This window comes from Thunnus maccoyii, chromosome 15, assembly GCF_910596095.1.
Source record: "Thunnus maccoyii chromosome 15, fThuMac1.1, whole genome shotgun sequence".
Taxonomy (NCBI): domain Eukaryota; kingdom Metazoa; phylum Chordata; class Actinopteri; order Scombriformes; family Scombridae; genus Thunnus; species Thunnus maccoyii.
Genome location: NC_056547.1, coordinates 6,683,330 through 6,697,544, shown reverse-complemented (window position 1 = coordinate 6,697,544; position 14,215 = coordinate 6,683,330).

The window sequence follows — 14,215 nt, the reverse complement described above, 5'->3', positions numbered from 1 at the left end:
AAAAAAGGTAAAAAAAATTTTTTTTATAAAAGACAACCAATCATGTCCATCCAGACACATATCAGCCAATGGGGCATTTACAAAGATGGGTTGGATATATGGTCATGTGGCTTCAGGCCAATCGTTGTCCCAGATTAACAGAGAGGCAAGGGGAGTGTCCGAGGAGGGACATGGGTGACATCATATTTGGTCCATTAACTGAAAAAGTGCAACTAAGGGCTGGTACTTGGGTTTATACAGAAGATGTGTTAATCCAAAAATGTGCCTATTTGATATGACATACATTAAAAACACTTTTTTACTGATTAGAATAAAAATAATAGTAATAGTATAAATAAAAAGTTTTATAAAATGCTGTGTATAGAAAGAGCAAAAAGATACATCATACAACAATATAAAATAATACATTATAAAAACCACTACAAAACCACATAAATGAGAGGTATTTAAGAACCACTACAGAAACTCATGAACTGAGAAATCCTCATTCATGTCCCCCGGAGATAAACTTTGGAAATAGAAAATCCAAAATGCTTTTCTCTTTTTCCTGAGAAAACTGACATTACCACCTTTTTGGCTGGACTTAATCACTTCTATGCTTATGAAAAATAGAGATGAAATGTGATGTTGTTTTCATTGAAATGTCTTGCGACAGGGCTGGGTACATCATTACTCTTAATGGAGCTTCTGTGTTCAGTGATACGTTCTTTAAGAGAATGAGATGTCTCACCTGTATATATATGTTACCACATGGACACTGTATCATATAGACAACATTTTTTGTTTTACAGGTAATAAAGTCCTTAATGTTAATTGTCTTTCCATTGATAGGATGGTTTTTGGTATATTGGCAATTTATACAGGCTCCACACTTAAAGTTGCCTTGAAGAGGTTTAGTTGTGAACTTGCTGTTCGGGACATGATTGGTTGTCTTTTATATATTTTTCTTACCTTTCATACCTAACATACTCTATTTAAATGTAGTCTGTAATGTGTTTTATGATGACCCTGATGAAGGCCACAAGCTGAAAGTTGTTCTTTATACTACAAGTGTTGCTGGAGTTTGATCTCTTTAGACTTCTTTCTCTTCTCTGTGCACCTTGGAAGTATGTGAAGTTGTGCCAGAAACCCCTACTCTGCATCTACAATTCAATGTGCTTCACATTAAGAAAAATAGAACACACACACTCAAGTATACATATTAGAGTTGCGACAGTTAGTCGATTAATCAATTAGTTGCCATCTATTAAATTAATCACTATTTTCATAATTGATTAATGGTTTTGAGCCATTTTTTTAAGAAAACAAAGTCACAATTCTCTGATTCCAGCTTCTTAATGTGAATATTTCCTGGTTCTCATGACAGTAAACTGAATATGTTTGAGTTGTGGACTGTTGATTGTGACACAACAAGACATCTGAGGACGTCATCTTATAGACCAAACAACTAAGCGATTTATCAGGAACATAATCGACAAATTAATCATTAATGAAAATAATTGTTATTTTCAGCCCTGATACATAAATGCACTAGGGGTGTGTCCATATACAAATTATTCAGCAAAGCACAAATAGTGTTTTTTTTTTTTTACAAATATTTGTTTCATACAAATATTTTAAAAATTATTTGTTTTCGGGAAGAAAAAAATCCCATCTCAAATACCAGCGCGCAGGTCGGTTACATCACTATCTCAGTGTCTCTCCTCTGCTCAGCCGTTACGTCTATCAGCAGGTCTCAACGAGGGGAGTCACATCCACCTGCTACATGATGCACATTTCCTAATTTGGACGTCACTCCCGGAGTTGGGGGTGTTCTCGAAAGATAAAACGGAGCTACTGACACATGTGAAGTGCTCCCAAGCGACTCTCCATAACCTGTTGTTCCCAATAAATGTGACAATAATTGAAAAGTGCAAAGCAATAATTGCCTTTGAAGTTCTTCCCTACACGTTACACGCTGTGCTGTCTCTGTGTTATGGGTGTATAAATAGGTAGAGGTCTGTCTGCAATGAGGTGATGAGTAAAGTTTAGTCAGCGCAGTCGTTTATGATCTAGGAGACTCCAGTTGGAGACCCGATGTGGGGACCTCCTTCGTAAGGTAGTTTATTCATGAACACTTATTGTAACACTTTGATTTTCTAAAATTAAAAGCATAATAAAAACAAAAACAGGATTTTTAAGCCTCTTTCCACTTTTATTTGAATACAAATACAAATGCAAATAATTTTGCTGCCTCAACAAATACGGATACAAATACAAATACTGAGCCCTCTGCACATCCCTATTATGTACATACAGTATATACGCACATATATATTTGTATATATACATACATACACATGCAAACACAGTCAAGTAGCCACGTAGAACAATCAGACACTTCAAAAAAAAAAAAAAAAAAATCAAATGCACAAAAAAAAATTTCAGTCTGCATTTAAACACTGTTAATGTATCTAAAAAAATAAATTAATATCCTGAATGCATGTCCTCTGCAGCCACATTACAAGTATTCTGGCAACGTTTAGACCAATAAATTCAATTTGATTATTTGAATTTCACAAAAATATGATCTGATCTTTTCCTATTGTATCACGTTAAGCAGTCCATCAGTGTCTGACACCTGAAGTTGTAATTTATCTTATTTTGATAATTGTATTTATGATGCAGCATCGCCCTGTAAAGTATCTGCACAAAAATAAGAACACACAAAAATATATTAACATAGATGAGCTACATAAAAGCACAGATGCTCAGCTGTGTACATTTTGTGGTGGTTAGAAATGGCGTGACGATATTCATGAGTCATAAGAGCAAATATCAGACTCAAGAATATGTTCATGTCACCCTTCTTGCTATCAGATGTCCTGAGAAGGAAAGTTGGATGTTCAAACTCTTTTGTCTATTTAAAATCTTTATTTTTTTTGCTACGCCACATTAAGTTTGGATTTTATTGCTTCTAGAGCTGCAACAATTAGTTGATTAATCTATTAGTTAATCGGCAGAAAATGAATCGGCAACTATTGTGATGTTTGAATAATTGTTTTAGTTATTTTTTGAGGAAAAATACCAAACATTTAGTGGTGGCGGCTTCTAAAATGGGAAGAGTTCAAACATTTAGTTGTCGTACACATGACATGAATCTGAATATATTTTGGCTTTGGACTGTTTATTAGACAAAACAAGATATTTTAACGCCTTGGGCTCTACATTATACCTGCCATTTTCCTGACATTTTACAGACAAAACAATTAATCAGTTGCAACAATTAATCAATTAGTCGATCAACAGAAAATTAATTGACAACTATTTTGATAATCGATTAATTGTTTAAGTCTTTTTTAAGCAAAACTGCCAAAATTTGATGGTTTCAAGTTGTCAAATTTGAGAATTTGTTGCCTGTCCTTGTCTTACATTACGGAAAATTGAGTATCTTTTGATTTTGGACTGATGATGTCATCATAAACTCTAGGAAATTGTGATGGACGTTTTTCACTGTTTGGATGTTTTATAGACCAAACCTATTAATCAATCAATCAAAAATCATCAGAAGGTTAATCGATAATTAAAGTAATTGTTGCATCAATTAATTGGGAAAATAATTGGCAGATTAATCAATAATGAAAATAATTGTGCAATAATCGTTGCAGCACTAATTGCTTCACTTATTATTTAACAGGAAGGTTCTACTGAGACTGTGGAGAGGTAAGGATTGTAATGTTTACTCATCACTAATGAGCATAACAGTAATATTCAAGAATATAACAATATAATGGATTCTGTTTTGCATCTCTCTTCACCAGCTGATACACACATTAATAATTCAAACAGTCTCAAGTTAATTAAAGCTTTCTCGTTAACCGTTGTTAAGGGACAGTCAGGATTTGTATCCGTCATGAGTCAGCAGTTTATTCTCACTGTGGCTGATAAAGATGTTTGTATCTTTGTCATTAAAAGTTTAAATGGTTAATTTTTTCAGGTCTCATTATAGCTCTGCATTAACTTTTAATATCTGCATCTTTAGAACAAAAATATTACGTCAAGTACAAGATGATGTAACTCCCTGTTTGCTTTCCCCTTTGAATTTCACTTTTACACTCATTACATATGGAGTGTGTTCTTCTGTTTGTAAATAATAATGATAATAGCAATAATAGCAATGATATCTGTGTTCAAAAACAAAAAACTGAGTGTCCAGAATGTTTCTTTTTTATGCTTTACCATCCTCAATGGTCACGTCAGGTCAAGTCAGTTTCATTTATATAGATCATAACAGAAGTTATCGCAGGGTATGTTTCATAAAGAGCAGGTCTAGACTGTACTCTTTATAATATTATTTACAGAGACCCAACATTCCCCCATGAGCAAGCAACTTGGCGAGAAAAAACTCCCTTTTTCCCTTTTTCATGAGGGTGATAACGGCATCACATAAAAACTCATGGAACCTAATTGTGCAGGATTTTTTTTTGGTATAAATGCCAAACTCTAAACAAAATCTAAATAACAATATAAGTGTTTCATTAAAGGTGTTTTACTTTACACACTGCCAGCTATTTCTGTAGTTTACACTTCAGAATAGATTTTTCCTGCATTCCAGGCAGCCTTTGTTTTCTGTTCATTTAATAAACTAAATAAACTGCAGAGATTGGTCATTTTCACCAAAGTTGCATTATTGTTGAAGTTAAAAGCACAGATTGATGCTGTGGTTTGGCTGATATTGATCTGTAGGGTGTGAACGTTAACAATGGCAGGTTGAATGTATCCCTTTATTTATTTAAGTCATATAAATTACACACACAATGACAGAAAACTTTAGCAACTTTGATACTAATGAAACACAACAACACTTATTGCACTTACTCATTGGTGTTTGTAATTCATGATGCATTTTTATCCTCAAACATAAGGACTTTAAGAGCATTTTGTTTTCATTATCACAGAAACAGCTCTGCAGGTTTAACTCTTTAACAGGTCTTTTACAGTGTCAATTAGAGGAAGGAACATGCTAAAAACACTAAAAACTGGGTTTAAAAGTTGATCGTTCTTATTATTTTATATATATTATATTGCATTTGCATCTTCATTATTTTACTTATAATATGACAACGTAATATTAATAATTACACACATATTACAGAATATATATGGCATACAGGGAAGCAACAGTTGGAGAACCTGCATGCAAGGGTCATTTTGGATTATTTTCCTCATCTCAATTTCCTAATTCTGTTTCTGTTTCTTCGAGTCTCAAATATATTCCAGTAGTTGAAGTCTGACAAAATGTTTTCAGTTGTTTTGGCTCTTTACTTCAGCACAATGTATTTTTAATTGATTTGATGGTATTTACATTTAGACAAACAGTTTGGGAATTCCACCTCTTTTTATTCATAGTCACACAAATTTTAGGGAGACAAAATTAATATAATGAGTTAACACAAACTTAACTAAACTACTTGATATTTTCCCTGCTGATGTTCTCTTTGTAGCCTTTGTAGCAGCCATCTTCACTTTCTGCTTATTTTCAGGGATATTTCAATCTGTTTTTTAACAGTTAAATGCATAATTAATTAATTAAAATCAAGTGACTGACTTATTAAGTTAAGAATAATGACTTCGTGTTGTAATGTTGTTTATGGTTTGTCCATAAAAACACTGTGGATGCTTTGTCTGCATGTTTGGGATCATTGTCTTGATGTGTTGCCATATAATTGAGGGTCTATTGTGAAATGTGGTTCATAATTCCTACATTGTTCAGCCATTGTGGATGTGAACATCCTCAAATGAAACCTGAAATTCAGCAGTTTAACCTCATATTCACTGTTTCATTTCACTGCACTGTATGTGCATGTGTGCCTGCATATGTGTGTGTGTGTGTGTGTGTGTGTGTGAGCTGCGTGAGGGATTAGCCGCAGTGTGTGTCCACCAGTGATTAGCCTGGTCAGTGGGCCTGTTGTGCATTCACTCAGGCCATTAGCATATTAATGCAGCCTCGCTCTTGATCTCCCTCCCACCCTCTCTCTCCCACTCTCTCTCCCTCCCTTTCTTTCTCTTTCTCTATATTTCCCACACCGAGTTGTCGCTTCCTGCAGCTTCAATGTATAAATCTCACCAATTTGCGCCACTCGTGCTGTGAAGCAGCGGACTATCTCGCCACACAGATTTCAAGGTGCCTGGTCTTCTTTTCCCTCCAAAAATGTCCTCTTGTCCTCCTCCTCTCTCTCTCTCTCTCTCTGTCAGATCTTTGCCTTCTTTTTCATCCTGTTCACCATCTCTCCCTCTCTCTCTCTCTCTCTCTCTCTCTCTCTCTCTCTCTCTCTCTCTCCGCCCCATTCAAATCCTTTACTTTCTCTCATTTTCCCTTTTCTTTCTCCAGGTCTGGCCTCCATGAACTTTGTCAAACATAGGAAAACACACACAGAGGCAAATTCACAGGGGCAAACACAGAGAGACTGAGTACACACACACACACACACACACACACACACACACACACACACACACACACACACACACACACACTCCCTCCTCTCATTCATTCTCCTTTTCTGTCACTCACACCGCTTCCAGTGAAATTTAGCAAGACCCTCTCTAGACTGTGTTGAAGTGCGAACCGGACACATTCAACTGTACTTAACACGGTGAGAGCTATTCAGCCCTTTCTGCTCCACAGACAGACTCTAACCCCCCCCCCCCCACCTCCCCCTCCCAGAATGGGACACCCCCTGATCTGCAGATCCAGGCCTGTATGAGTGTTAGGCTTTGCACCTGAGCAGAGATGGAAAAAGAAAAAGTAAAAAAAAAAAATGCTATTGGCTGTTCGGTTATTTGTTCATTTCTTTTCAGGAGAGTTTACATGAATATTTATGTTTCAAGTAAATTTCATAACCTGCAACCTGTTGAAACCTAGAAAAGCACATTTTTATATGTGTGTGAAAGAGAGAGTGTGTTTTCTTGAACATTTGTTCTGTTTGAAGATTTGACAAAGGCTAACTTGTATTAGTTGTGTGTGAAATGCCAAATAAATTAATTCACTTCCTCCTCACTTCTTTTGTTTTGGCTGCTATCCATTTGCCATCTCCATTTAGTTCCATTACACTTCAGACTTCAGACCAATGATGATAAAAAATCATGAACCAGCCTGTCTTGTAAACCATAACTGGCCTGTTGAAGGAAAACTGTATCAGCTTCTCAATGCACAAGTCAATTGTCCTGAAGAAAAAGCTTTTATAGCTTTTAAGAAAAAGCTTTTTTATCTTTTTCTAGCTAAAGTAACTATTCTATTTGGGCAATGTTTGGGAAAAGTTGAGCTGACCTCCAAAAATGTCAAGAGAGGTTCTTACAGGATTTACATTTACACTGTAAGAAACTTACTGTGATTTTTACAGTAACTAACTGGCAGCAATTGACAAGTAACTTACTGTAAAAGTAATTTACAGTAAATTCACTGTGTTTATATTTAGAGTAGCAATGTTGTAACTGTATATATATATATGATACTGTACATTAAATCACAGTAAGGAAATTGTAACTGTGAAGTCAAACACAGTAATTTTCTACTGTATCTACAGCAGTAGCTGCACGTAACTGTCAAATAAAATACAGTAATTTTATGTTACTGTGTATTGGATTACAGCACCAGACATTTTTCAGTAAATTAGATTACAGTTATTAATGTAATGCTGTAAACTTTTAAACCACATTTATATTTCAATAAATGAGTACAGAGCCAACTCTTTGGGTGACAATTATTTATTGTTAACTGTTGAACAGGAACAAACATATTTACTTATTTACATTGTGCATACCATGTTTACAGATATCTACCTTCTTCTGAGCTGGTAGATGAAGAGCTGCAGGCTCTCTGTGGCTGTTTCCTCTTTTACCCATCCCACTTTGCAATATATAAATCTGATCTGCTGACCAAACAGCAGAAAACATTTGTAGACCAATATTTACTGTCCAATAGTGCCGTCAGTTTTGCATTTCCTGTACATGCTTCATGATAAAAGCCACAAAGTGGTACACCAGTAAGAAGGTTTTAATGTGAAGTAGCAACAGCAGGAAATCTTTGGACTGCATCAGCATCAACTTAACACAGTAAATAAGAAAGTTTTCAATGTTTCCAGTTCTTATAATTTTTGAAAACATTTTACCACGTCCCCTCTAGCCATAGAAGAAGCATGTGCAACTTTCTGTCCTCTAAAAATCATTCTGTAACTCAAAAGGTCAACAAAGTTTTCAAATGTATATATTACAAACATTAGAAAATGTTAAAAAGACATTAAAATACTGACACCATTTCTTAAGCCCACTATGAAAAAATCAAATCAAATCACAGAACTTGTCAATATACTAGACACTGTAATTTCTTGAAACACTCAAGTCAAGTCACCAGTGTAGGCAGGTGTCTTCTATGCATGCATCCTTGTCTGTAAAGAGTCCAAAAACCCACCTCAGTCCACTTTAGATCCTTGCAGGTCAGGAGCCACCAGGTGATTTCACTTTGATCCTCTACTGCTGCTTCATGTTCTTCAGAAAACTGAATGACAACTACTGTAGATGACAGAAAAACAAAAATATTTTACTATCACTGTCATTGTAATAGTCAAGCTATGATCAAAACATGCATTTTAAAGACTGTCAAACACAGAAATAAGCCTCTTAACAAGATTACATATGCTAACAAACTTTTAAAGTCATCTTAATAGTAATCTTGGCAATCATGGGGAAAATGCAAGTGAAAAGAATGTAAATGAAATGGGATGTGATGTAAAAATGTTGAGAAATACCTTTTGATCAGACTCCAGTGATCTTGTTGTTTCCTCCTGATATTCAGCAGTGAACATACAGTTAAATGTGAAGAGGACAGTCAAGATGGTGGTGAAGTCATGTCTCCATCAACAGCATCCATTTGGTCGCACAGGATCTCAGTTTCAGGTTCTCCTGATGAGTAATAATAAAACAATGAAACTGACAACTATTCTAACACCTTAAAGTGCTGTTTTCTCTGTGAAAATAAAGAAACTTACACAACAGTGACAGCATCGTTTGTGTGAGTTAGTACATAAGAACAGATCTGAGCAGATGACACCTGCAGTGCTTGTGTTTAAGCCACAATAAATGTAAAATATAAGTATAAAATGTCTAAAAACAGGCACATAGTATAACAAGCACAACTGCCACAAGAGCTGACTAAATTGGCTTTGTCTGTGGATTTTCAAAGAACTACTTAGATACAAATCTTTCCTTGCACACAATCTATCTTATTAAATATCTCTCTCTCTCTTTCTGTCTTTCAGAGTCTCTCACTCATCTATCCACAAAGGCACTCAGTTTTATCCCGTGCATGTTGGTCCATCCCTCGGTGATTTGCAGAGGTCAGGGGCGTGATGTCCATCCACAACTCCTGGTTTCACCAAGGCAGACGCAAGAATTGCGTTTGGACAATCAGCTCCAGACCTCCATGCTTCTCTTGGTCATCCATATGTTCATACACTCACACATACTTGCACGATTGGGAGGATTGCCTGGTTCGCTGGTTGCTGAGGTCAATTCAGCCTCAATTCAATAAAGTCAGTGGGCGAATGGTGAGTTTCCACACAATAATCACTTCCTCCACTTGCTGAAGCTCGGTTTCATAATGGTGTTTGACCCCCAGTTCGCCTCAGGTCAGCGCTTATGGATGGACAAGAAGGAAAGGATGATCAGAATAGAACAGAAGAGTGAGCGGGAAGGCAAAGAGAAAGAAAGAGGAGAAGAGAGAGAGAGAGTGAGAGAGCTCTAACTCATGCTTGTCCTCTGTGTGGGTGACACCATGATGAACGAAGGGGTCACCACCCGGGGGCAGGCCTGTCCAAAAGGAGCCGGCGATGTGACCTCGTACAAAAGAAGAAGTGGGTCCCCCAACTGTCACACAGATCAAAGAAGACAAAAGCCTGAGATGATAACTCAGCGCAGCAGTAGAGCGCATTATTATCAGACACATGAGCAGCAGTGGTAGTAAATTTAACTGAGTTGGAGGCAGGAGGGCGGAGGGTGGGGGGGGGGGAGTAGAAAAAAACCTGAAAACGAAAAAGTAAAGCTCTGACTCGCCTTAATCTGATTTGCCGTACGCAAAATTTTCTCTTTATCTGATTCGCTCTGTGAGGCGTTTTCTCTTTCTGTGGGAGCCCGTCTTTATCCAAATGATGTGGTCTTTGGTGAGGCCTGGCCTATTCATGGGAACCCCATGTGCTGTGCCCACCATTGAGGTGCAGAGCAGCATGGCCACAAAGGATGGCAGCGTTTCAGAGAGTCCTTTCCCTACAGTTAAAGTCTCTGTTCAGAACAGTTTACAGTTAAGTCACAGAGCCAGAAAATCCACCACACAGTTTAACAAATGAAAAGAAAAAAAAAACCCAAATGTCATTTAAATTCTAAAATTACAAGTGTATGTATATATTCAAAAATTAATAAACAGAGAAAAATTTGAATTTTCTCATAGAAATTACTTTCTGTCATAAAAAAAACATTTAACACTCATTTGATACTCAAAGATGCTTTAAATGACAAATTAATGATGAAATAATTAATTTTAAGTAAAAAAAGAACCAATAATGTCAATGAGACATAAAAGTTTAAACTTTTTTCCAGTGATGAATAAACTTTGCAATAAAGTTTGCTAGTACCTGTATAAAAAATGTGAATCCTGTAATATATAGTCAAATAAAAGTGTTATGCACCATTTTCCTGACAAAAACTCCAAAGCAGATCATCTTATTTCACCTTCTTAACCGGCTGTGATCACGCTTGTCTTAAAAGAGGCCTGAAGGCCTGAACTCATCCGGTCTCTTCAGGTACTGCTACCTCATAAGCTACTAAACCCCATTTCAAAAAGACTTGTCCTGTTCAAAAGTGAAATAAAGGTGTAATTGCCTAAATTTACATCAATTAATAACAGCTCAAAGAAAAAAAAAAAAACAAGAAAAAGACAAAAGCGCATTAGAGCCCAGTGTTTGGACCCTTTGGGGCCTAAAACCTGGAAACGAGAATAATTGCAAAAAGCATGTGATAAAGTCCCTCTCAGCCACAGAGGACTCATCCTTACATGTTCGACAGACATCCTCGCCTCTCTGTCTTCCTCCCTCAGTTCTGGGTCGAGTTTTAGCTGCATCGCTGTCGACGTCTGACCGCACTTGTCCTTCTTCTCCATCTTTCACTCTCTCCGCCTCTGCCTCCTCTGATCCTGCGTCCTTCTCCCTCTCCTTCTTCAACCCTTTCTGTCCGGCCCTCCCTCCGCCTTTACATTTCCTTCGCCCTCTCTCACTCTCAATTTCCCCGCCCTCTCTCTCTCTCTCTCTCTCTCTCTCTCTCGCTCTCTCTCTCTCTCTCTTTCACTCATTCCATGTCTCTCCCTCTCTCCCTCTCCTCATTTCATGCAGCGCTGGGGTTACCTAAGAGACTGGGCCTCAATGGAGAAAATCTCCTTTGGTACAATGAACTGGGCGAGAGGCAGAGGGGAGGGAGGAGAGAAGGAGGGGGGTGGCAGGGTTGGATGAGGGGGTGTTGGAGAGAGGAGGGGAGGGATGGGTGAGGAGGGAGGGGGGCGGAGGGGGGGAGTGAAACTAGAGGGAAAGATAGTGGGATGCAGATGCATGCAGGAATGGAAGGGGGATTCAAAATCCCAAAAATTGAATAAGTGGCTTCGTTTGTGTGATTTTTCCTATATGGTCAGCTTTTTGGCGGTTGCCTGTGGTCCCCCCCCCCCCCACCCACCTGCTCCCTAGTTGGCTAACTTGGTCTAACGGAAAACAAACACACACCCATTTAATGCATTTCAAGTCAACATTTTCCTGAAACCTTAATAAAATTAAAGGATGAAGTGGTCTTTTCATGAATGGAAAAACAAAAAAGTTGAACTCCTTTTTTTTTTTTGTGCAATCACCAAAGAAAGTTGAAGACCATCTTAATAACCGTTAGATGGGAGGCCCTCAGTTGTGTCAGTGGTCGCCATTTTGTTTGTTTATTTGTTTGTTTGCTCTCGGCAGGAGTGCAAGATGAGACCCAGAGGATCAGAGCCTTCTTTACAAAGACAAAGTTTCGACAGTGTAAACCCTCTCTTCCTCTGCACCGTGTGGGCCCCATTCAGCACAAGTAATTACACTATCCCCCTTTAATCTATTCACAGTCTCTGTCCGAGAGGTGTTCCCTAAAGAAGGGGACAAAACACACACAACCTTGTTTAGAGGTTAGTTACTGATTAGCACCAAAACTGTTGCAGTTCATTTTCCTGCTGCACCTTATTGAGCTCCTCCGCGATGCTATTCAGTTTGTCGTTTGTCTCTGAGTTAGCAAACAGATCCCCCGCTGCTCAGCTCTGTGTCTTTACAACTCTCCCCCCAGCCCCTTTTCTCATCGACGGATGTGAGAAAACAATAGGGCTAATAAAAGAAGCAGAGAGATAATTACAGCACGGCGATGAAGTTAGTGCTCCTACGCCCCGAACTATAAATACCAGCAGTGTGAAATGGGATATATGGGTGACTTTGGGGTGTCTTCTTATGCATTTTTATGCACCAACAACAGCAACTTATTCTTATTCCCATGTATTTCCCGTGTACATGCCAGGGTGAATCTGGGATCTCTGTGTTAATGACTCTATCAGGCCCTGATACCCAGAGGCCCCTGCTGAGGGAATGGATCCGAGGGGATTGGGGTGTTAGAATGTAGCACAGGAGGTGTCAAAGTTGGGTTGGGGGCGCTGTGTGTGTGTGTGTGTGTGTGTGTGTGTCCAAGTATGTGTATGTGTGTGAGACAGGGAGGGGAGGAGGAAGAGGGGGGGGGTTAGGGCAGATTGTCCATGGTGCTCACCCCTCCGGGCGGGGCTGAATGAAGTTATTTCCAGGCCCCTGTCCATCTGTTACCGTGGCAGCAGCAGTGACCAAGGTGTTGCCATGGCGAGGTGGACACAAAAAGGCGTGGCGTGGGAACGGGTCCAAGGGTCAGGAGTGAGGGTCAGGGGGTCAAGGGTCACAGCCAGCTGGACAGCACACAAGAGGAGGCCAGGGTGAGAAAAGAAGGAGGGAAGATTTGGTTTTCTTTCTCTTTTTCGCCCTTTCTTCTCTGGGTTTTTGCGCGGGAGGGAGACGTCCGAGGAGTGGACACCACTGGACATTAACATTGAACTGGGGCGGTGAGATGAAAAAGGGAGGGGGGGGGGGGGGGGTTGTAGAGGGTGAAGGGGAGTGAGAAGGGCCATGGGGCTCACAGAGTGGGGGCCCCACAACGTCCAGGCTTTTCGAGGCTCCCCTGCATTAGGCCTTATACCCACTGGTGTCTAATCGCGCATAGCATTTGACAGCCAATTGACTCTGGTCAATGTACACGCAAATGCGACTATTGAGAGGATGTGGACTGCTGCATGTGCGTGTGTGTCGGTCTGTGTGGCCACGGTCTGCACTTTAGTCAGATAAGTGATACCAAGAGAAAACAAAAGGCCATTGGACGAGATTTCATTCCGGTCGTTTTGAGCTCAAAACTGCTCACAGACAATAAGAAAGACTGAAGGGGGATAATGAATCAATATTTCGCTCAACATGGGAAAACACTATTTCTAAATCTTCCTACATTTTATATTTTTTTATCTGAAACTTCTCTTTAATGCATCTTGTTTCACCTGCTGTCTTGGCACCGCTTTGAACATTGTCATCTTTCAATTTAGTTAGGGCTGTAAAAAAAAAAAAATCACTTATGTATCGTAATGCAGTGATTAGATACAGAAAAGCCACCATCAGGAATTTGAAAAGTTTGAAAATGTGATCACAATTGATCAATATCACATTAAGGTGTTTCTTTATTGAACCGCTACCTACTAATTACTGTAGAAGTCCTGTTTCATTGGCAGAATTTATATTAAAAAATGAGAGTTTTTGCTTTCTTTGAATAGTGTCTCAGCCTAAGGGTTGCATGTGTTTATGTATTATTGCCTGAATCAGTTATTCTTTTACAATTTCCATTGATAGCGCTGTTATAGATTTGATGATGCACTGAGTCAAAATCAAATCAAATTACTGCTGGATTTAATTGTTACACTCCTATCTTCACAAACTGTTCTCACTTTGGGTAAGAATCTGTGAAACATTAAAATGTTGATGGAAAAATCTTAATTCAAAACATATAAGAGGAAATAGAGAGAATGAGATATTAGTTTGTTATCTGATCTACACATCTTCATAGATTG